The 23,270-nt window shown below is 40.3% G+C and overlaps 2 protein-coding genes across 12 annotated transcripts in view; both read left to right on the top strand.

The window, feature by feature from the left end:
- The window catches only part of BLTP3B (bridge-like lipid transfer protein family member 3B), a 138,295-nt gene that overhangs the window by 17,815 nt on the left and 97,210 nt on the right, over positions 1-23,270 (top strand). The window lies entirely within an intron of this gene.
- The window catches only part of DEPDC4 (DEP domain containing 4), a 109,737-nt gene that overhangs the window by 78,335 nt on the left and 8,132 nt on the right, over positions 1-23,270 (top strand). The window lies entirely within an intron of this gene.

Below are 23,270 nucleotides of genomic sequence, written 5' to 3'. Positions count from 1 at the left end.
TCAGATCAGCGTGGTGTGCCGGCTGCAGCACGCTGGCTGCGGCGGCCATTGGAGGGTGAACCAATGGCAAAAGGAAGACCTTTCTCTCTGTCTCTCTCTCTCACTGTCCACTCTGCCTGTCAAAAAAAAAAAATTTAGTCTGAGTATAGAGATTTTTAATGTCTCTTTCAGTACACATACTACTGTTAGAGGTGACAGATCCCACTAATCACTGAACATGCTCCTCCTTGTGTGTATATATATATATATATATATATATCAGTATATATTCCAAGGCCTGTCAGTTGTCCGCAGCTACCTTAGACAGAGTGTCCACAGATTTAAGTACTTGTTGTAAAAGTTGGCCTGAAGTATAGGACAGATTGCCTAAAGCAATGGTCAGGTTTTTAAAGTCAGGTTCATGTGACATATCAGGATCTTCCAGCATTGTAATAGATGAACCCACTAGGGAGTTTTCCTGCCAATAACAGTTCACAGAAAAATCAAAAGAAGAGATAAGTACATGTCTGCCTTGAAGTGCAGCAGTCTTGATGTAACAAAAGCAAAAGCTTTACTTATGTTTTTGCCTTTTGAAGAGGTATTTGAGATCTCTGGTTCACAGAAGTAGGCAGACTTATCTTTCAAGTGCACCTGCAAAGACTCCAGAGGTAGAAGTTTAATCCTTAGCAAATGTACCCAGTTTGGGATGCTCTGTAATTCTACTGAGGTGGGAGTGCTCAGGATCACCTGATAGGGTCCCTTCCATTTAGGCTGCAGCTGGTCTGAAGGGGAAGGAAGGCTCTTTTGATGAAGAGTTTTTGATCAGTTCTTTCATTTAGCATTGAAGGATTTAAGAGCTTATTTTGTGTACTTAGTGTTACTAATAATCTTCATCGAAGAGTGAAATAATACTCGTTTAGAAAAAACGATGCAGATCTTGAAGACTATGATGATTTTCCCCATTTTGCACTTTTCCCCTCCTCTGCTCCTTTTAAAAATACGATTGTCAGGGAAAGAAAATATGTTATAAAACTAGATTCAGGGAAATGATGCTGAATTTTTCAACTTAGGAACCTAGAAACTGATATTGAGCACTTCTCACCCTTGAAAATGTATCTATATAAATACTTTAAGCCTATTTGGAAAGCCTGGCTGAAAAAAAAAAAAACAAAACTTGTCAATTAAATACTAACCATGAAGGGGCCGGCACTGTAGCATAGTGGGTAAAACTGCCACCTGTAGTGCTGGCATCCCATGTGGGTTCTGGTTCAAGTCCCAGCTGCTCCACTTCCAGTCCAGCTCTCTGCTATGGCCTGGGAAAGCAGTAGAGGATGGCCCAGGCGCTTGGGTGCCTGCACCCACATGGAAGATCCAGAAGAAGCTCCTGGCTTCAGATCAGCCCAGCTCTGGCAGTTGTGGCCATTTGAGGAGTGAACCAGCGGATGGAAGACTTTCCCCTCTCTTTCTCTCTGCCTCTGCCTCTCTGTAACTCTGCCTTTCAAATAAATAAATAAACCTTTAAAAAAAAAAAAAACTAACCATGAGTAGAATTTTGTGACTCATTACATACTTACCCTAGGAGTCATGAACAGTTGATAAACTGGCCATATGCTTGTTAGCAACTATATAGGTATGACTTAAGTATTGTTATATGTTGTTTTCTATTTTTGTCTGCCTTGGTTCCATGCTATCATTTGGGAATCTGGGTCTCACCCAGAATTGACGAGGGGGAAGATGCTGACACTTTAGCCTCAGGTAGACAACTTTGAGTTTCACTTCAGTGTATTGGTAGTTAAGGTCTTCTGTTGTTTATAATGACATTCAAAGGGTTGTTCTGATTTTTTATATACATATAGGAAATCCTCTGAAGCACTTGCTTTATTTTTTTAAGATTTATTTATTTATTTGAAAGGCAGAGTTACAGAGAGACAGAGGCAGAGAGAGAGAGGTCTTCCACTTGCTGGTTCACTCCCCAGATGGCTACAAAGTTGGAGCTGTGCTGATCCTAAGCCAGGATCAGCTTCTTCCGGATCTCCCATGTGGTGCAGGGGCCCAAGGAACTGGACCATCTTTACTGCTTTTCCAGGCCACAGTGGAGAGCTGGATTGGAGGGGAATAGCTGGGACTCACACCAGCACCCATATGGGATGCTGGCCCTGTAGGAGGTGGCTTTACCTGCTGTGCCACAGTGCCAACCCCACAACCATAATTCTTTGCTTTTTCTAGATTATAACTCCTTGGCATATTTTTTTGGCCTGATGTGTGCTCAGTTCATTAAAAATGAGTTATAATGATCATATTCTAAGTGTAAAGCACAACTGTACATACATTTATTCAAGTTACTTCCCAATTTTAATTTCTTTCACTTTTTTTTAACCATTCCATTTTCATCAGCCTGTCAGGATTCCTTTATATTTAAATAATTCTTGAATTTATCCTGTTGTCATGAACCTAGGACATAGCAGCCTGCTTGGCACAAATTTGAAAATCTGCTTATACTACCCAGATTTAATTCATCATTTCTTACGTCAGTTGTTGCAACTAAATATTCACATTTCCTTCTGTTCTCATATTTTTCTTCCATCTTTGGCACTGTTACCAGAGAGATGTTTCCAAGTTGCTAATCTTATCATTTAATTTCTTGCTAAAAATCTTCTAGGGTTCCTGTTCAAGCTTTAAAAAAAACTTTGTTTATAACAGAATTTTTTTGCCAGAGGAATTTAAGATAGAACTTCACAACATAAAATAGAAAAGGAGCTCCTCTAGTTGAATTGTTTCCAAAAGCTGGGTCCCTGTCCCCAGGGCCAAATCAAAATAACAAGGACAAGGTTTTGATAGAAGAGAACGTTTAAACTGTCGACACATAAGAGGGTAGCAGGTCTCAAGAACTACTACTTTGCTGGATGAGGGTGTTTTGGGGCTTATAGAGGGGCACACTGAAAGGAATGGTATTGTGAAACTGAAAGAGCTGCAGGTCTCTGGTGTCAGGTACCAAGGCTTGTTTTGCATGGTGGTCCTTGAGGTTCACAAGCTTTAAGAGTAGACCAAGGCTGACCAAGTCCTCCTGCTCTGCAAAAGAAGTTGAAATAAGGAACAAGGGCAGTTTGTGCCTCAGGACATGCGTAAGCTTACAGCTAGTAGTCTGACTCTTGAGTCATCCTCTTCCTGGCTTTACAGTTAAGTAGTAAAAATTGATTGCTTATGTTATTTTGTACCTGGCTACAGAATTGGTATTTAGGAAGAGATCATCCGGCATAACCTTTCCCTTTTTATGTCTTGTGCTGTTTGGGTTGAATCCTGAGCAACCTGTGTAGGGACACTGTGGGAACAACACTAATACACAGGATAAAACCAGTATTCCTTGTTATGGAAAACAAAGAGACCTTCATGATCTGACTTTTGTTAACTTCTTGGCAAACTATTTCTAAAGTACCTGATGCCCTCCACTGTAACCGTGTTTACTTTATGTGACCCTTTAACCTTGAACATGCTGCAGCCTTTGTTCTTGTCTCTGCCTTATTCATCTGGCAAAAATGTATTCTTAAAAACAGCTCAAGTGCTTCCTCCTCTGTGAAGTCTCCTCAAATCAGTCTTCTTTATGTTTACAGAATTGGTCACTTTTGCCTTATGCCTCCTGCTTATCCTGTTCTCATTTTTATTGAAATACCCATCACGCAGTATGTGGTACATAGTAATATTGTAATGTACTGCAATGATTGTTCATGTACTTGCCCCTAATCATAAACTCTAATCATAAACTCAGAATAGTTATCCTCAGTTTCCCAAGAGCCTAATGTTTTTACCATAAAGGCTATATGTCTAGTTTCATCATTTCTTCCATTACTGCAACAAAGTCTGGATACCCATATTTTAATGTAAATTCTGCCCATTTTAAATGTTAGAACGCAGGCGGAACAAAACATACCTGTGGGCAGAACCTGCCACTTTACAATCTCATTCTTTAAATGCTTATGTGGAAAAACTGGTTATGCAAGATTGACTTTCTTTACATGCATTTACAAAAATAACCAAGCCAAGCAAACTTTATTTAAATCAAGAATATTAAAACATCAGGAAAAAAAAAAAAAGGCCGGCGCTTCAGCTCACTTGGCTAATCCTCCGCCTGTGGTGCCGGCATACCGGGTTGTAGTCCCGGTTGGGGCGCCGGATTCTGTCCCCGTTGCTCCTCTTCCAGGCCAGCTCTCTGCTGTGGCTCTGGAGGGCAGTGGAGGATGGCCCAGGTCCTTGGGCCCTGAACCCACATGGGAGACCTGGGGGAGGCACCTGGCTTTGGACTTCGGATTGGCGCAGCGCGCCAGCTGCAGCAGCCACTTGGAGGGTGAACCAACGAGAAAGGAAGACCTTTTTCTCTGCCTCTTTCTCTATCTGCCCACTCTGCCTGTCCAAAAAAAAAAAAAAATCAGATAATTTAAGTTACTGTGAGCACAACTTGACTCTTACTCCATTAACATTTTAGTTTTTATTTATTTTTTTAAGTGAGTGTTAATGCCTTGAGTATATATGCCTCAGAAGTTGACATTGAGAGCTCCTTGAGTGCGGGAATTGGCACATTTTCCTATAGTGCCTGATAAATGTTCAGTAAATATCATTTAATAGAAAATTTATCTGTATGATAATTGGTCCTAAAATACCTTTGAAATTAGATTTTGTTTGGAAATAGTCTTAGATCTGTTTTGATGTGACCTTGAGTAGCTGACATAATTTCTGGCCATCACATTCTCTACTGTAAAATGAGGAGATTGGGTTAGAGGAATGCTTCCAGTACTAAAATTGTAAATTCATTAGTGTTTGCTAGTGTGAGAGGTGTCTATGATTCTATGCTTTTATAAACGTAGTTTAAATTTGCTTCTAATGCCTTTTTTAGTTGACAAATGCAGTGTAGTTTTCCTGTTTAAAGATTTATTTATTCATTTGAAAGAGTTACAGAGAGACAGAGGCAGAGGCGGCAGAGGTAGAGAGAATCTTCCATCCGCTGGTTTCACTTCTGAAATGGCTGCAACAGCTGAAGCTGGGCCGATCTGAAGCCAGGAGCCAGGAGCTTCTTCTGGGTCTCCTACGTGGATGCAGGGGCCCAAGTACTTGAGCCATTCTCTGCTGCTTTCCCAGGTGTATTAGCAGGGAGCTGGACTGGAAGTGGAGCATCTGGGACTTGGCACCCATGTGGGATGCCGGCACTGCAGGTGGTGGCTTTACCCACTGTGCCACAGTGCCGGTTCCAGTGGAACAGTTTTCAAATAGTCTGAATACCTTAAAATCCTTACACCCTTGTATTTTATTACATTAGCAAGCCTATTTATTAAGATGTGTATATATGCACTTACATGTATGTATATTTAGTATATAATATAAACAGCTTTATTAAAATAAAACTAATATATTTGCAGTGAACTGTAAGGTATACAGTTTCATGAAATTTTAGCATATATATGTGCTCATGAAACCATCACCATAATTTTAAAAAGAACGTATCAACCAGCCCCGTGTCTCACTTGGCTGATCCTCCGCCTGCAGCGCCGGCACCGCAGGTTCTAGTCCCGGCTGGGGTGCCGGGTACTAGTCCCGGTTGCTCCTCTTCCAGTCCAGCTCTCTGCTGTGGCCTGGGAGGGCAGTGGAGCATGGCCCAAGTGCTTGGGTCCCTGCACCCGCATGGGGGACCGGGAGGAAGTACCCGGCTCCTGGCTTCGGATTGGCACAGCGCCAGCCGTAACAGACATTAGGGGAGTGAACCAACGGAAGGAAGATCTTTCTCTCTCTGTCTCTCTCTCTCACTGTCTGACTTTGCCTGGCAAAAAAAAAAAAAAAAAAAAAAATCTACATCCTTAAAAGTTTCTTAATGCACCTACTGCCTCATTCCTGAGCAACCACAGGTGTACTTTATTTTACCTAGATTAGTATGCATTTTAGAATATTAATTTGAATTTTATTAAATGAATCATGTAGCATACTTTTTTCCTAGTGTCTTTTTTTTTTTTTTTTTGACAGGCAGAGTGGACAGTGAGAGAGAGAGAGAGACAGAGAGAAAGGTGTTCCTTCCCTTGGTTCACCCCCCAATGGCCACTGTGGCCTGTGCGCTGTGGCTGGCGCACCACGCTGATCTGAAGCCAGGAGCCAGGTACTTCTCCTGGTCTCCCATGGGGTGCAGGGCCCAAGGACTTGGGCCGTCCTCCACTGCATTCCCGGGCCACAGCTGAGAGCTGGACTGGAAGAGGAGCAACCGGGACAGAATCCAGCGCCCTTACCGGGACTAGAACCTGGAGTGCCGTGCTCCGCAGGCCAGTGTCTTTTACAGAAGGTGTTTTTTTTTTTGTTTTTTTTTTGTTTTTTTTTAAGATTTTTGTATTTATTTGGAAGGCATAGTTACAGGGAGAAAAGGAGAGACACAGAGAGAGAGATCTTCCATCTGTTGATTCACTTCCCAGATGGTCACAACATCCAGGCCTGTGCTAGATTAGAGTCAGGATCCAGGAACTTTTTCTGGGTTTCCCACATAGTTAGCAGGGTTCAAACACTTGGGCCATCCTCCACTACCTTCCCAGGCACATTAGCAGGAAGCTGGATTGGAAGTGGAGCAGGTGGGTTATGAACCAGTGCCTACATGGGATACCAGCATTACAGAGGGCAGCTTTGGCCCCTATGTCACAACACTGGGTCCAGCATAATTATTTTGCAATTATTTAGCTATATGCATACCTTCTTATTGCTGAGTAGTATTCCATTGTGGATATACCACAATTTGTTTACCCATTTGTTTGTTAAGGGCTATTTGGATTGTTTCTGTTTGTTGGATATCATACATGAAGCTGCTACAAACATTCAGGTATAAAACTTTGTGAAGACATAGGCTTTTCCTTTCTTTTTAGTAAACAGCTAGCAGTGAGATGAATACGTTGTATTTTAGGTACATATATAATGTTTTAAGAAACTGACAGTTTTCCTTTTCCAAAATGATTCCAAAGTGTACATTTTGCATTCTTATATGCAAGTATGTGAGGCTTCCAGTTGTTCCTTATCTTCACGAATACTCAGAATAGTTATCCTTTTAATTTTTTCTAAATATTGATTTCATTTATTTGAAAGAGTTACAGAGAGAGGTAGAGACAGAGAGAGAGGCCTTCCATCCACCTCTATCCACTGGTTCACTCCCCAGATGGCCGCAACAGCCGAGCTGCGCTGATCTAAAGCCAGGAGCCTTCTCTGGGTCTCCCACATGGGTGCAGGGGCCCAAGGAGTTGGGCCATCCTCCACTGCTTTCCCAGGCCATAGTAAAGAGCTGGATTGGAGGAGCAGCCGGGACTAGAACCGGTGCCCATATGGGATGCCGTCACTTCAGGCCAGGGCTTTAACCCACTGCACCACAGTGCTAGTCTCTATCCTTTTAATTTTAGCAAGCATATTATGGTGTCTTATTGTGTGTGTGTGTATATGTTTGTGTGTTTAAATATTTATTTTATTTATTTGAAAGGCAGACTGACAGAGAAGAGAGGGAGAGAGAGAAAGATCTTCCATCCACTGGTTCACTCTCCCAATTGGTTGTACTGACTGAAGCTGGGCCAGGCAGAAGCTAGGAGCCTGGAACTCCATCATGGTCTCTTATGTAGGTGTCAGGATCCCAGGTTACATGAGCCAGCACCTGTTGCTTTCCTAGGCACATTAGCAGGGAATTGGACCAGTTGCCTGGAACTCGAACCAGTGCTCTAATACAGGATGCCAGCATCTCAAGCAGTGGCTTAACACGCTGTACCCACAACACCTGCCCCATTATTGTCGTTTTCACTTTGCTGATCCCTAATGATTATTGGTTGGCATGTGTCTTTTTGTTTGCTTATCTGACATCTGCATATCTTGGTTTTGAGAGTCTAATTAGGGGCCAGCGGTGGCTCACTTGATTAATCCTCCGCTTATGGTGCTGGCATCCCATATGGGCACCAGGTTCTAGTCCCGGTTGCTCCTCTTCCAGTCCAGCTCTCTGCTGTGGCCTGGGAGGGCAGTGGAGGATGGCCCAAGTGCTTGGGCCCTGCACCCCATGGGAGACCAGGAGAAGCACCTGGCTCCTGGCTTCAAATCAGTGTAGCTCCAGCCATAGTGCCCATTTTGGGGGGTGAGCCAACAGAAGGAAGACCTTTCTCTCTTTCTCTCTCTCTGTAACTCTACCTGTCAAATAATAAAAAAAAAAAAGAGTCTAATTAAATCTTTCTGCCTGTTTTAATATTGGATTGTCTCATTTTCAAGTTTTAAAATTTCTTTATATTTTGTAGACAGGGGCTCTTTTTCAAATACAGATTTTTTTTAAACTTTTATTTAGTAAATATAAATTTCCAAAGTACAGTTTATGGATTACAATGGCTTTTTCCCCCCCATAACTTCCCTCCCACCCGCACCCCTCCCATCTCCCACTCCCTCTTCCATTATATTCACATCTATTCATTTTCAATTATCTTTATATACAGAAGATCGATTTAGTATATATTAAGTAAAGATTTCATCAGTTTTCACCCACTCAGAACATAATAAAGTGTAAAGTACTGTTTGAGTACTAGTTATAGCATTAATTCACATTGAACAACACATTAAGGACAGAGATCCTACATGAGGAGTAAGTGCACAGTGACTCCTGTTGTTGACTTAACAATTTCACACTCTTGTTTATGGCATCAGTAATCTCCCTAGGCTCTAGTCATGAGTTGCCAAGGCTATGGAAGCCTTTTGAGTTCGCCGACTTCGATCTTATTTAGACAAGGTCATAGTCAAAGTGGAAGTTCTCTCCTCCCTTCAGAGAAAGGTTCTTCCTTCTTTGATGACCTGTTCTTTCCACTGGGATCTCACTTGCAGAGATCTTTCATTTAGGCCTTTTTATTTATTTATTTATTTATTTATTTGTTTGTTTTTGCTAGAGTGTCTTGGCTTTCCATGACTGCAATACTCTCATGGGCTCTTCAGCCAGATCCGAATGCCTTAAGGGCTGATTCTGAGGCCAGAGTGCTGTTTAGGACATCTGCCATTCTATGAGTCTGCTGTGTATCCTGCTTCCCATGTTGGATTGTTCTCTCCCTTTTTGATTCTATCAATTAGTATTAACAGACACTAGTTTTGTTTGTGTGATCCCTTTGACACTTAGACCTATCAGTGTCATCAATTGTGAACTGAAATTGATCACTTGGACTAGTGAGATTTTTTTTTAAAAAGATTTACTTATTTACTTGAACATTTAGAGAAGAAGATCATCCATCCACTGTTCACTCCCCAAATGGCTGCAACTGCTGGAGCTAGGCCAGTTTGAATCCAGGAACAAGGAGCTTCCTCCAGGTCCCTTATGTGGGTACAGGAGCCCAACCACTTGGGCCATCTTCTACTGCTTTCCCAGGCCATTAGCAGAGATCTGGACTGGAAGATGAACAGCTGGGACATGAACTGGCAGCCATAAAGGATGCCATCACCACAGTTGGCGGCTTTACCCGGTATGCCTCAGGACCAGACTCTCAAATATAGATTTTTGTAAATATTTTCTCACAGGCTGTGGGTTGTCCTTCAGTAACAGTATCTTTTGAAGTTCAGAGAAAAGTTTTATTTATTTATTTGAAGGGTAGAGCCACAGAGAGAGAGAGAGAGAGACAGACAGACAGATTTTCTATCCACTGGTTCACTCTCCAAATACCTTCAACAGATAGGACCAGGCCAGGCTGGAGCCATCACCTGCTGCCTCCCAGAGTGCTCACTTGTGCTAAAGAAATTTTTGCTAAACTCAATGTCAGTGAGATTTTCTTCTGTATTTTCTTATAGAAGTTTATTTCTTAGTTTTCTAACTTATTTGAAAAAAAGAGAGGGAGAGAGATCTTCCATGTGTCGGTTCACTCCTCAGTAGCTAACAACCAAGACTGGGCGAGCCTGAAACTAGGAGCCAGGAAGTCAGTCCCGGTCTCCCACATGGGTGGCAGAGACCCATGTACTTGAGCTGTCTCTTGCTGTCTCCCAGGTGTACATTAGCTGGAAGCTAGAATTGGAAGCAGAATTGAGACTCAGGCTCAGGCATTCCCATATGGGATGTGTGTATCCCAAGCAGCATCTTAACAACTGTGCCAAATACCCATCCCCTTTATAAGTTTCCTGATTTGGGTTGAGATTCATTTGAGGTTAATTTTTGTTTACAGTGTGAGTAAGTGTGAATACCATTTGTTGAAAATTTAATCTTTTTCTCATTGAGGCAGTTTTGTATATTTGTTGCAAATAGGTTGACTCTAAGTTTACGTCTGTTTATGGACTCTTATTTTGTTCTATTAAGTGTTGCTTTTTAATAAGTATTGGAATTGGTAGTATGATACCTCCAACTTTGCTCCTCTTTTTCAAAGTTATTTTGGGTATTCTAGATCTTCATTTTCATAAACATTTTAGAATCAGCATGTCATTTCTACCAAAAAACCCCTGTGATTTTGCTTGGGGTTGCTTTGATTCTATAAATACATTTGGGGACAATTGACATCTTAACAATATTGTAAATTCTGATCTGCTAATATGCTTTATTTTTCCATTTATTTAGATCTTCTTTCATTATTCTCAGCAACATTTTTTCATTTTCAGTTTGTAGGTTTTATATGCCTTTTAGACTTAACTAGCAATTTTATATTTTATATACTAATGTTAATGATATTTACAGACTTTGTTTCTGATTTTTGTTGTCGGCATATAGAAATACAGTTTAGTACTTTTTTAAATTTCTGGTTTAAGAGATTCAATATAATTTGTAGATACAGTTTTAGTAAAATATTTTCTTCCTCCCTCCCTCCCTCCCCCTATGATTTATTTTTTAAGTAAATTTTTATTGAATGAAATTTGCAATAAAATAGATAAACCTATTAACCACTGATTTTAAAAGATAAGTTTCTTTTGTCTTAGAATAGTTTTAGGTTTACAGACAAGTTGTGAAGATAATACAGAGTTCTTATGCACCCCAGATAGAGTCTACCCTATTATTAACGTGGTACTTTTGTCACAATTAAGTAAACAATGTGATACATTATTATGAATTATAATCTGTGCTCTCTTCAGATTTTCTTAAGGTTTCTTTTTTTTAACTGCTTATCTGAGAGGCAGAGTGGCAGAGAGAGGCAGAGACAGAGAGAGAGAGAGAAAGAGATCTATCCTCTGGTACATTCCTTCACAACAGCCAGGTTGGACCAGGCCAAAACCAGGAGCCAGGAACTCTATCCTGATCTCTTACATGGTTTATTTACACTATCTTTGGCTGCCTCCCAGATAAATTACCAGGATGCTGGATTGAAAGTAGGAATAGCTCCAGTGTGGGATGCTGGCATCCCAAGCTACAACTTACCCACTGCCCCAAAATACTATCCCATTTTTAATTTTTTAAAATATTTATTTATTTATTTGAAAGTCAGAGTTATACAGAGAGAGGAGAAGCAGAAGGAGAGAGGTCTTCCATCCGATGGTTCACTTCCCAATTGGCCGCAACGGCCCAGAGGTGGTCCAATCCGAAGCCAGGAGCCAGGAGCCTCTTCCGTGTCTCCCACATGGGTGCAGGGGCCCATGGACTGGGCCATCTTCTACTACTTTCCCAGGCCACAGCAGAGAGCTGGATCGGAAGAGGAGCAGCCGGGACTAGAACCGGCACCCATATGGGATGCTGGTGCCGCAGGCTAGGGCTTTAATCTGCTGTGTCACAGTGCAGGCTCCTATTTGTTTTTGCCTTATTTTGTTGGCTAGGACCTTCATTGCACTATCAGATGGAAGTGGTGAGAGCAGACATCTTTGCTTTGGCCCTTACTTAAGAGAAAAGTATTTTAGTCTTTCATAATTTAGTATGATGCTAACTGTAGGTTTTTTGTTTCATTCCTTTGTGGTTTGGGGGAAGTTTTCTTCCTTCCCTAGTTTTGGCCTGTTTTACCTGAAAGAATGTTGACTTTTGTCAGATGCCTTTTTATTCCTCAGCTGAGATCATTGTGTGATTTTACTTCTAAAATGGTGAATTACATTAGTTAAACAGCTTTCATTCCTGGAATGCACTCTTGGTCATAAAATATTCTCATATATAGTTGGCCTTCCGTATCCTCAAGCTCCACATATGTGTATTCAACCAACCTCAGATCAAAAATGTTGGAGAAAAATTGTGTCTGTACTGAACATTTTTTCTTGTTATTATTCCCTAAACAGTTCTGTATAATAATTGTTTACATATCACTGATACTGTATTGGATATTTTAAGTAATCCAGAAACATGATTTGAAGTATACTGGTATATGTGTGGAAGCATATATATATAGGTTATATGTAAATACTACACCATTGTATTTTTGTGGGGGGTTTTGAAGCTTATTTGGGTACTGATTTAGATACCCAGGAATGATTGTTATTTTAAACTGTGGATCATAGTTTGGCTTGTGAAATGAATTTAGGGGGTTATGATCACTGTTTTAGAAGAATAAAATAGTCTACTTTTCTAATACCAATCTGATACAAATATAATGAAGAAATAGTCTCTTGTTTTCTATTTTAAAAAGGAACATAATCATATTAGTAAGCAATTATGAGTCATTTATACAAACCTGAAATATATAATTAATGCCTAATATATAATGAGAAAATTTCATATATACCCTGTCTATCCAGTAGATGAAATATTTTAAAGATGAGTAACCATATATTTTCACGATTAGTTTCACAGCTTGATCCTTTTAAATTATCTATTTGTATGAGTTTGAACTTTTAATGTTACTGCAATACAAACTATAATAAATATATTCATAATTTATTTTTTTTAATTTGAGAGTGATCTCCTATCTGCTGTTTTACTCCTCTGTTTTTCTCCTTTAACCTTTCCTCCAATTGCACTCTTTCCACTTTTTTTTAAACTATTCTTCCCTAGAATAACTCTTTTTTCTTACCCAAAGATAAAATATTATCTACATTCTTTTGATTGGTATAAGAGCATTAAAATTATTCTCAGATATTATAAAAATTAATATTATCAAAAATGTGGGCTACTATGTAATATGAATAGACAAAATAAAGCATATTTAATTACCAGGAAATTGAACTAACACATTTAATTTTTGTAGATTTTTATTTCTTTGTCTCTGGTCTTTCTTTGCCCCTCTTTTCCCCAACCCTACCACACCCCATTTTTACAGAAATAGACAAGTAAGCATAATTTGGCAGATGAAAATTAAAGCTGAAGTAAAATTTCTAAAACAGTATATTGCTGTGTAGGCAGTAAATATTTAACTTAATTCTCTGTGTTTACAGACTGTATTGAAGTTGCTAGTAATGAAATTGAAAAATTACAATCTTCTGAGTGCCTTTTGAATAATAAAAGAAAATTATGAACAATTTTGTATTAATTATGCTTTATTCTAATGAAATAAATTTTCTCTTCGAAAATTTGTGACCCAGGGCTGGTGTTGTGGCATAGTAGGTAAAGCCACTGCCTACAGTGCCAGCATCCCATATGGGTGTTGGTTCGAGTCCTGGCTGCTCCACTTGTAATCCAGCTCCTTGCTAATAATGTGCCCAGGAAAGCAACAGAAAATCACCCAAGTGCTTGGACCCTTGCCACTCATGTGGGAGACCTGAAGGAAGCTCTGGGTACCTGACTTTGAACTGGCCCGGCCCTGGCCATTGCGGCCATTTGGAGAGTCAACCAGTGGATATAAGATCTCTCTGTTTTTCTGTGTAACTCTGACTTACAAATAACCAGAACCTCCCTGTTTCTAAATAGTATATGATTATCTTCAAGGAGTCAGTTACAAAAACTTATTTTTGGATGTAAAGTGTGAAGTAGGTCTTTTTTTTTAAACTTTTATTTAACAAATATAAATTTCCAAAGTACAGCTTATGGATTACAATGGCTTTCCCCCCCATAACTTCCCTCCCACCCGCAATCCTCCCATCTTCCGCTCCTTCTCCCATTCCATTCACATCAAGATTCATTTTCAGTTCTCTTTATATACAGAAGATCAGTTTAGCATATATTAAATAAAGCTTTCAACAGTTTGCACCCACACTGAAACACAAAGTGTAAAGTACTGTTTGAGTATTAGTTATAGCATTAATTCACTTCGTACAACACATTAAGGACAGAGATCCTACATGTGGAGTAAGTACACAGTGACTCCTGTTGTTGACTTAACAAATTGACACTCTTGTTTATGGCATCAGTAATCTCCCTCGGCTCTTGTCATGAGTTGCCAAGGCTATGGAAGCCTTTTGAGTTCGCCGACTCTGATCTTATTCAGACAAGGCCATACTCAAAGTGGAAGTTCTCTCCTCCGTGAAGTAGGTCTTAAAACTTAGAAGAGATGTAGTAAGGTAAACAATTTCTGATACAAGGCATATTTATTTACTCATTTATTTATTTATTTTAAGATTTATTTATTTTATTTGAAAGTCAGAGTTAAACAGAGATAGAAGGAGAGGCAGAGAGAGAGAGAGAGAGAGAGAGTCTTCCATCAGCTGGTTCAATCCCTAATTGGCTGCAGTAGTCAAAGCTGCGCCCATCTGAAGCCAGGAGCCAGGAACTTTTTCTGGGTCTCCCATGTGGGTGTAGAGGTCCAAGGACTTGGGCCATCTTTCACAGCTTTCCCAGGCTATAGAAGAGAGCTAGATTGGAAATAGAGCAGCTGGGACTCGAACCAGCACCCATATGGGATGCTGTCACCACAGGTGGCAGCTTTACCCCCTATGACAAGGCATGTTTAAAGGATTAAAAAGGACTTCTTGAAACACCATTTGAGCTTGATTGACAAAGGACATGGTTAGAATAAAGAAATCTGGCCGGCGCCGCAGCTCACTAGGCTAATCCTCCGCCTAGCGGCGCCGGCACACCGGGTTCTAGTCCCGGTTGGGGCGCCGGATTCTGTCCCGGTTGCCCCTCTTCCAGGCCAGCTCTCTGCTGTGGCCCAGGAGTGCAGTGGAGGATGGCCCAGGTGCTTGGGCCCTGCACCCCATGGGAGACCAGGAAAAGCACCTGGCTCCTGGCTCCTGCCATTGGATCAGCGCGGTGCGCCGGCTGCAGCGCGCTGGCCGCGGCGGCCATTGGAGGGTGATCCAACGGCAAAGGAAGACCATTCTCTCTGTCTCTCTCTCTCACTGTCCACTCTGCGCGTCAAAAAAAAAAAAAAAAAAAAAAAAAAAAAAGAATAAAGAAATCTGAATATACCTGCAAACCCATAGCAATACTTAAACATGCAGGAAATTTCTCCTACTTCTAAAATGCCATGGACTATTGATAATAAACTGAGACCTAAGTCATAGGAAATTAAGCAACCAATTTGATTTCATAGGATGGGAATTTCCTTGTCCTGATACTGTATAATATGTTATAGGACGATTGCTAGAAGAGTGGTGAACTTTTTATTTGTATCCTGGAAATGTTTATTCACAAGGTATAAGGGGAAACATTTTTGTGTCCCAAAGTACAAAAGTCATTTCAGGTGCTGAGAAAGTGTCTTTCCCTTTATCCTCTTCCTTCCTTCCTTCCTTCCTTCCTTCCTTCCTTCCTTCCCTCCTTCCTTCCTTCCTTCCTTCCTTCCCTCCCTCCCTCCCTCCCTCCTTCCTTCCTTCCTCTTTTTCTTACTTGAAAGGCAGAGTTTGACGAGGAAGAAATAGAGATCGTCTGTCCATTGTTACTCCCCAAATGGTGGTGATGATCACGGCTGGGCCAGGCCAAAGCCAGGAACCAGTGACACCATCTAGTTCTTCCACAATGGTGGCAGGGATTCAAGTACTTGGGCCGTCCTCCATTGCCTTTCCAGGTACATCAGCAGGGAGCTGGATCAGAAGTGGAGCAACTGGCACTCAAACTGGTACTTCAGGATTGAATACAAGTGGCTTAACTCACTGAGCCACCACAGTGCCAGCATTCTGTGTCTTTCTGTCTTTAGAATGGAGGACACTTCAAAGAAGGAGGTACCTTTCTCTGAAGGGAGGAGAGAACTTCCACTTTGACTATGACCTTGTCTAAATAAGATCGAAGTCGGCGAACTCAAAAGGCTTCCATAGCCTTGGCAACTCATGACAAGAGCCGAGGGAGATTACTGATGCCATAAACAAGAGTGTCAATTTGTTAAGTCAACAACAGGAGTCACTGTGTACTTACTCCTCATGTGGGATCTGTCCTTAATGTGTTGTCCAATGTGAAGTAATGCTATAGCTAGTACTGAAACAGTATTTTACACTCTGTGTTTCTGTGTGCAAACTGATGAAATCTTTACTTAGTATATACTGAATCGATCTTCTGTATACAAAGAGAATTGAAAATGAATCTTGATGTGAATGGAATGGGAGAGGGAGCGGGAGATGGGAGGGGTGCGAGTGGGAGGGAAGTTATGTGGGGGAAAGCCATTGTAATCTATAAACTGTACTTTGGAAATTTATATTTACTAAATAAAAGTGAAAATGTGACCCTTAAAAAAAAAAAAAAAGAATGGAGAACACTATAGACTTTGTGTTAGCAGCTTTACTTAAAGAACTGGTACTTCCTGGATCCAACATTTAAACACAACCCAAGAAACAAATCTGTAAGAACTCTAACCTTTTGACTTTTGGACTAAAAACCGTGGTGTCATCCTTGACTTTTAAGTCTGTGCAATAAAATCTTTTTGGTTATTACTTCAGGGTATATCTAGATTGTTCCTGTCTCATCTCTTCTTTTTAATTTTGGACCAAGACAGCATCTTCTCTCATCTTAGTGCAGTAGTCTATTCCCTTAGCTCCTTTCTTCTATCCTTGTATTCTTTTCATATATTCTCAATAGAGTGATCCTTTAAAAATGAAGTTACCTGATTGATAGTAGTCAAAGTCATGTTCAGACACTTTCATTCTCAGCTAGAGGTAGAAACCAGAATCTTTATGTAAGTGGCTTAAAAGGTCCTGCATGATCTGTCCCCTGTTAGATCTCTAAACTCATCCCCTTCTATTCTTGGCTTTTCTCATTTTCTCTAGCCACACTGGCCTTCTTGCTATGGTGCAATTCTCAAGTTTTTGCCTTTGCTATTACACTGCTTAGAGTATGCTTCCTCGAGATAAATGTGTAACAAGCTCCTTCATTTCCTGTAGACCATAACCCAAATATCATTTTTCCTGTGAGGTTTGTCCCATCCATATCCTGTCTTACTGTTGTGCCTTTTAACCCCTCCTTATTTATCAGAAACTGACTTACTATATATTTAATTTACTGTTTTAATTCTTTGCCTTCCCCCATTAAACTCCATGAAGGCAGAGATTTTTATCTATTTTGTTCATTTTCAAATCCTCAGTGCCTGTTAAATTACAGGTATCAATAGGTAACATTTATTGAATGAATGAATGAAATGTTCAAAGTGCTAAATAATCTGCTCATTCTCCTTCCCCTTGTTTTTCCAGATTTATCTTCTAATCATCTTTTTGCTACATTCATTTCTGTTTTGTACCTTGTTCTCTCCTGTTGCAGAATCTTTACACATTTTATCTCCTCTCCTTGGAATATTCTTTCTTTCCTTGCCAACCTTCTTCCCCACCTCTTTCTTTGCTTGGTAACCTCTACTCATCCTTTAGATATCAGTTTAACAAAGAAGCTCCACACTAAGACCTCTATTAAATTCTCTCTCAATTGTGCTATTATGATCTTTTTTTTTTTTTTTTCACACCGGTTTCACTGAAAACTCTACAATGGGTAGGGACCTTGAATGTACTGCTTGCTAGTGTATCTGTCTGAATAGTAAATCCTCAGTAAGTTCTTATGAATACTTCCTTTAAATCTAATTTTCTGTCTCAAGGAATTGACAGGGTATCTATGCTTAGGAATGTCATCCTGTTGAAAACATCATGGTATTGAATCTCATTAGTGGTAAAAATAATATTACCCAGCATTTTTGCTCTATTATGGGTTTTATTAGGAACTTTTTATTTCTTTGTTGGAATTTGTGAAAAGATACAAATCTAGATAGTATTTAGCTCAAGAAATTCTATTTTGGACTCAGTGGAAAACCATGTGTGTACTGATAGATATTATTGCTATATAAGATGCTGTTGCTATATGTAAGGCATATTAATGACCTAGTATATTTACTTACTTTAATATTTAACTTCAAAAAGGTAAAAGATTGATAAACTCTTTTGTCAGTCAGTAGTTTTTTAGTAATTTCACTTTTGAAAAAGTACCTGATGGGAGAAGGGGACGGAGCCAAGATGGCGGAATAGTGAGGGCGCATACCGGTAGTCCGGGAAAAGATAGTTTAATAAAAGTGGAGTTACTGTAGCCTCAGGAAAAGGCTCAGGAAAAAATTGCAGAGGAAACTCTTCCAGATCTAGTGGATGTGACACAGAGGACCTCCGGGGAGAGCAAGGTTGCCCACCACATGGAAGCCCAGCCGCAGAGTCTGCGTGCCAGTGCTCGAAGGGGAGGTGAGACAAAAACCTCAGTAACTCGAGACATTGGCGGGGAAAGGCAGAAAGAGCCTAGAGGGAATGAGGCCTGAAGCCTCCCTGGGGAAAGATCATCAGGCTGACTGGAGGAGAGAACAAAACAAATAAATAAGGGGAACCAGCATGGACACTAGCCTCTCTCTCCATTCACCTTAAAAAGCCGAGCAAGACAGAGCAGGCGCCATTTTATGTATGTAAAGCGGCACCCGCCATTAGCCAAGCAGAAAAACCTGACTGTGGTGGGGAGAAATAACAGGAGGTTAGTACCTAGTGAAAGTGTGGAGCTAACGAACTGAGACTGAAAATCTGAGGTGGGGCGAGAGAACTCACTGAGTACACAAACTCGGTAACCTTGGCAACCCGGTGAGAGACTGTGGAGAAATTTGAGACCACACTGAGGGCTGCATAAACTCTTTGTGTGGTCCCAGGGGTAGAGCAGACGAATACCCACAGGGGCCTGATTTCATACATCAACTACCCTCAATTCCACTCAGCTGTGCAGAATTACTTCCCAACTGAGTCAAAAAAAAAAAAAAGAGAGAGAGAGAGAGAGCGACTGAGCGAGAGAACAATCTGGGTGAGTCACCTTTGGCACACCCTTAACCCTGAAGAACCAAACAGAGCTCTCTGGCCACATCCATCATAGCCTCTAAGGATCCATCAAAAGCAGACAGTCCACTTAATCTAGAGTCACAGTATAATGAGAAAAAGCACCACAGCGAAGAAACCAAAGAATATCTCCAATATGCCAAACAAACGCAGAAACCGAGGTAACAAGAACAAGGAAGATACTATGATGCCGCCAAATGAAAAAGACACCCCAATTCAAGATTATGAAGATGATGACATAGAAGAAATGCAAGAAGTGGATATCAAAAAAATGATAAGAACATTAAGAAGTTCTCAAAAACAAATTCTTGAACTACAGAAATCCTTAATGGACAAGATAGAAAATCTCTCTTGCGAAAATGAAATATTAAGGAGGAATCAAAATGAAATGAAACAACTAATAGAACATGAAACTGTGATAGTGAAGAGAAATCATAATGAAATGAAGAATTCAATAGATCAAATGACAAACACATTAGAGAGCCTAAAAAACAGAATGGGTGAAGCAGAGGAGAGAATATCGGACTTAGAAGACAGCACAGGAAAGTATACAGTCAAACCAAAGAAAAGAGGAAATTAGAAATCTAAAAAATATTGTTGGGAATCTACAGGATACTATTAAAAAACCCAACATTCGGGTTCTAGGAGTTCCTGAAGGCATGGAGAGGGAGAAAGGATTAGAAGGCCTTTTTAGTGAGATACTAGCAGAAAATTTCCCAGGTTTGGAGAAGGACAAAGACATCCAAGTACAGGAAGCTCATAGAACCCCTAATAAACATGACCAAAAGAGATCCTCACCACGACACGCTGTAATTAAACTCACTGCAGTGAAACATAAAGAAAAGATCCTAAAATGTGGAAGAGAGAAACGTCAGATTACTCTCAGAGGATCTCCAATCAGACTCACAGCTGACTTCTCATCAGAAACCCTACAAGCTAGGAGGGAATGGCAAGATATAGCCCAGGTACTAAGAGAGAAAAACTGCCAGCCCAGAATATTATATCCTGCAAAGCTATCATTTGTGAATGAAGGTGAAATAAAGATCTTTCACAGCAAACAGAAATTGAAAGAATTTGTCACCACTCGTCCAGCCCTGCAAAGATGCTTAAAGATTGTGTTACAGACAGAAACAAAGAAACAGGGTCATCAATATGAAAGAAGGTAAAGGAAGGAAACCTCACAGCAAAATATCATAGGAAGTTCAAAACATATATTAGAAAATATCTTTGGCAAATGGCAGGGCAAAGTTACTACTTATCAGTAGTCACATTGAACGTTAATGGCCTGAACTGTCCAGTTAAAAGATTGGCTGATTGGATTAAGAAACAAAACCCATCTATTTGCTGCTTACAAGAAACACATCTTTCCAACAAAGATCCACACAGACTGAAAGTGAAAGGCTGGAAAAAGATATACCATGCCAACAGAAATGAAAAAAGAGCAGGCGTAGCCATCTTAATATTGGACAACATAAAGTTTAACACAAAACTGTTAAGAGAGACAAAGAGGGTCACTATATAATGATTAAGGGATCAATTCAACAGGAAGATATAATGATTATCAATCTATATGCCCTAATTACAGGGCATCAGTTTATTTAAAAGATTTGTTAAGTGACTTAAAGGGAGACTTAGACCCCAATACAATAGTACTGGGAGACTTCAATACTCCACTCTCAGAAATAGACAGATCAACAGGACAGAAGATCAACAAGGAGACAGTAGATTTAAACGACACTATAGCCCAAATGGATCTAACAGATATATACAGAACTTTTCATCCCACACAAAAAACATTTACATTCTTCTCAGCAGTACATGGAACCTTCTCTAGGATTGACCACATACTAGGTCATAAAGCAAGTCTCAGCAAATGCAAAAGAATTAGAATCATACGATGCAGCTTCTCAGACCATAGGGGAATGAAGCTGGAAACTAGCAACTCAGGAATCCCTGGAGCATATGCAAACACATGGAGATTGAACAACATGCTCCTGAATGAAGAAATTTAAAGAGAAATCAAAAATTTTCTCGAAGTAAATGAGGATAACAGCCCAACTTACCAAAACTTATGGGATACAGCAAAAGCAGTGTTAAGAGGAAAGTTTATATCAATAGGTGCCTACATCAAGAAATTGGAAAGGCACCAAATAGATGAGCTTTCAATGCATCTCAAGGATCTAGAAAATCTGCAGCAAACCAGACCCACATCTAGTAGGAGAAGAGAAATAATTAAAATCAGAGAAGAAATCAATAGGATTGAATCCAAAAAAAATTACAAAAAAAATCAGCCAAACGAGGAGCTGGTTTTTTGAAAAAATAAACAAAATTGACACCCCATTGGCCCAACTAACTAAAAAAAGAAGAGAAAAGACCCAAATCAATAAAATCAGAGATGAAAAAGGAAACGTAACAGCAGACACCACAGCAATAAAAAAGAATCATCAGAAATTACTACAAGGACTTGTATGCCAGCAAACAGGGAAATCTATCAGAAATGGATAGATTCCTAGACACATGCAACCTAACTAAATTGAACCAGGAAGACAAAGAAAACCTAAACAGACCCATAACTGAGACAGAAATTGATACACTAATAAAGGCCCTCCCAACAAAGAAAAGCCCAGGACCAGATGGATTCACTGCTAAATTCTACCAGACATTTAAAGAAGAACTAACTCCAATTCTTCTCAAACTATTCAGAACAATCGAAGAAGAGGGAATCCTCCCAAATTCTTTCTGTGAAGCCAGCATCACCAAAATCCCTAAGCCGGAAAAAGATGCAGCATTGAAAGAGAATTACAGACCAATATCCCTGATGAACATAGATGCAAGGCCAGCACCGCAGCTCACTAGGCTAATCCTCCGCCTTGCGGCACCGGCACACCGAGTTCTAGTCCCAGTCAGGGCACCGGATTCTGTCCCGGTTGCCCCTCTTCCAGGCTAGCTCTCTGCTGTGGCCAGGGAATGCAGTGGAGGATGGCCCAAGTACTTGGGCCCTGCATCCCATGGGAGACCAGGACAAGTGCCTCGCTACTGCCATTGGATCAGCGCAGTGCGCTGGCCGCAGCGCGCTGGCCGCGGTGGCCATTGGAGAGTGAACCAACAGCAAAAAGGAAGACCTTTCCCTATGTCTCTCTCTCTCACTCCACTCTGCCTGTTAAAAAAAAAATATATATGCAAATATCCTCAATAAAATTCTGGCCAATAGAATGCAACAACACATCAGAAAGATCATCCACCCAGACCAAGTGGGATTTATCCCTGGTATGCAGGGATGGTTCAATGTTTGTAAAACAATCAATGTGATACACCACATTAACAGACTGCAGAAGAAAAACCATATGATTATCTCAATAGACGCCGAGAAAGTATTTGATAAAATACAATACCCTTTCATGATGAAAACTCTAAGCAAACTGGGTATGGAAGGAACATTCCTCAATACAATCAAAGCAATTTATGAAAAACCTATGGCCAACATCCTATTGAATGGGGAAAAGTTGGAAGCATTTCCACTGAGATCTGGTACCAGACAGGGATGCCCACTCTCACCACTGCTATTCAATATAGTTCTGGAAGTTTTAGCCAGAGCCATAAGGCAAGAAAAAGAAATTAAAGGGATACAAATTGGGAAGGAAGAACTCAAACTATCCCTCTTTGTAGATGATATTATTCTTTATTTAGGGGACCCAAAGAACTCTACTAAGAGACTATTGGAACTCATAGAAGAGTTTGGCAAAGTAGCAGGGTATAAAATCAATGCACAAAAATCAACAGCACTTGTATACACAGGCAATGCCACTGCTGAGGAAGAACTTCTAAGATCAATCCCATTCACAATAGCTACAAAAACAATCAAATACCTTGGAATAAACTTAACCAAAGACGTTAAGGATCTCTATGATGAAAATTACAAAACCTTAAAGAAAGAAATAGAAGAGGATACCAAAAAATGGAAAATTCTTCCATCTCATGGATTGGAAGAATCAATATCATCAAAATGTCCATTCTCCCAAAGCAATTTATAGATTCAATGCAATACCAATCAAGATACCGAAGACCACCTCAGATCTTGTCGCTCCCTTGCCCGCAAAGGAACGACACTGCTCCCAGCTGATCGGTCTTCAGTAGACTTTTATTTAAACAGGATAGAAAAAGAAACCCTTGAGCAAGGGGAGCTCCGAAAGAAAGGGGAAGCACCCGTTACTATTTCACAAATGGCTTATATAGTATATCCTTGCAGAAGC

This window comes from Oryctolagus cuniculus, chromosome 11, assembly GCF_964237555.1.
Source record: "Oryctolagus cuniculus chromosome 11, mOryCun1.1, whole genome shotgun sequence".
Classification (NCBI taxonomy): domain Eukaryota; kingdom Metazoa; phylum Chordata; class Mammalia; order Lagomorpha; family Leporidae; genus Oryctolagus; species Oryctolagus cuniculus.
The sequence above is the reverse complement of the archived record's forward strand: the minus strand, read 5'-3'. Positions and strand labels throughout refer to the sequence as shown.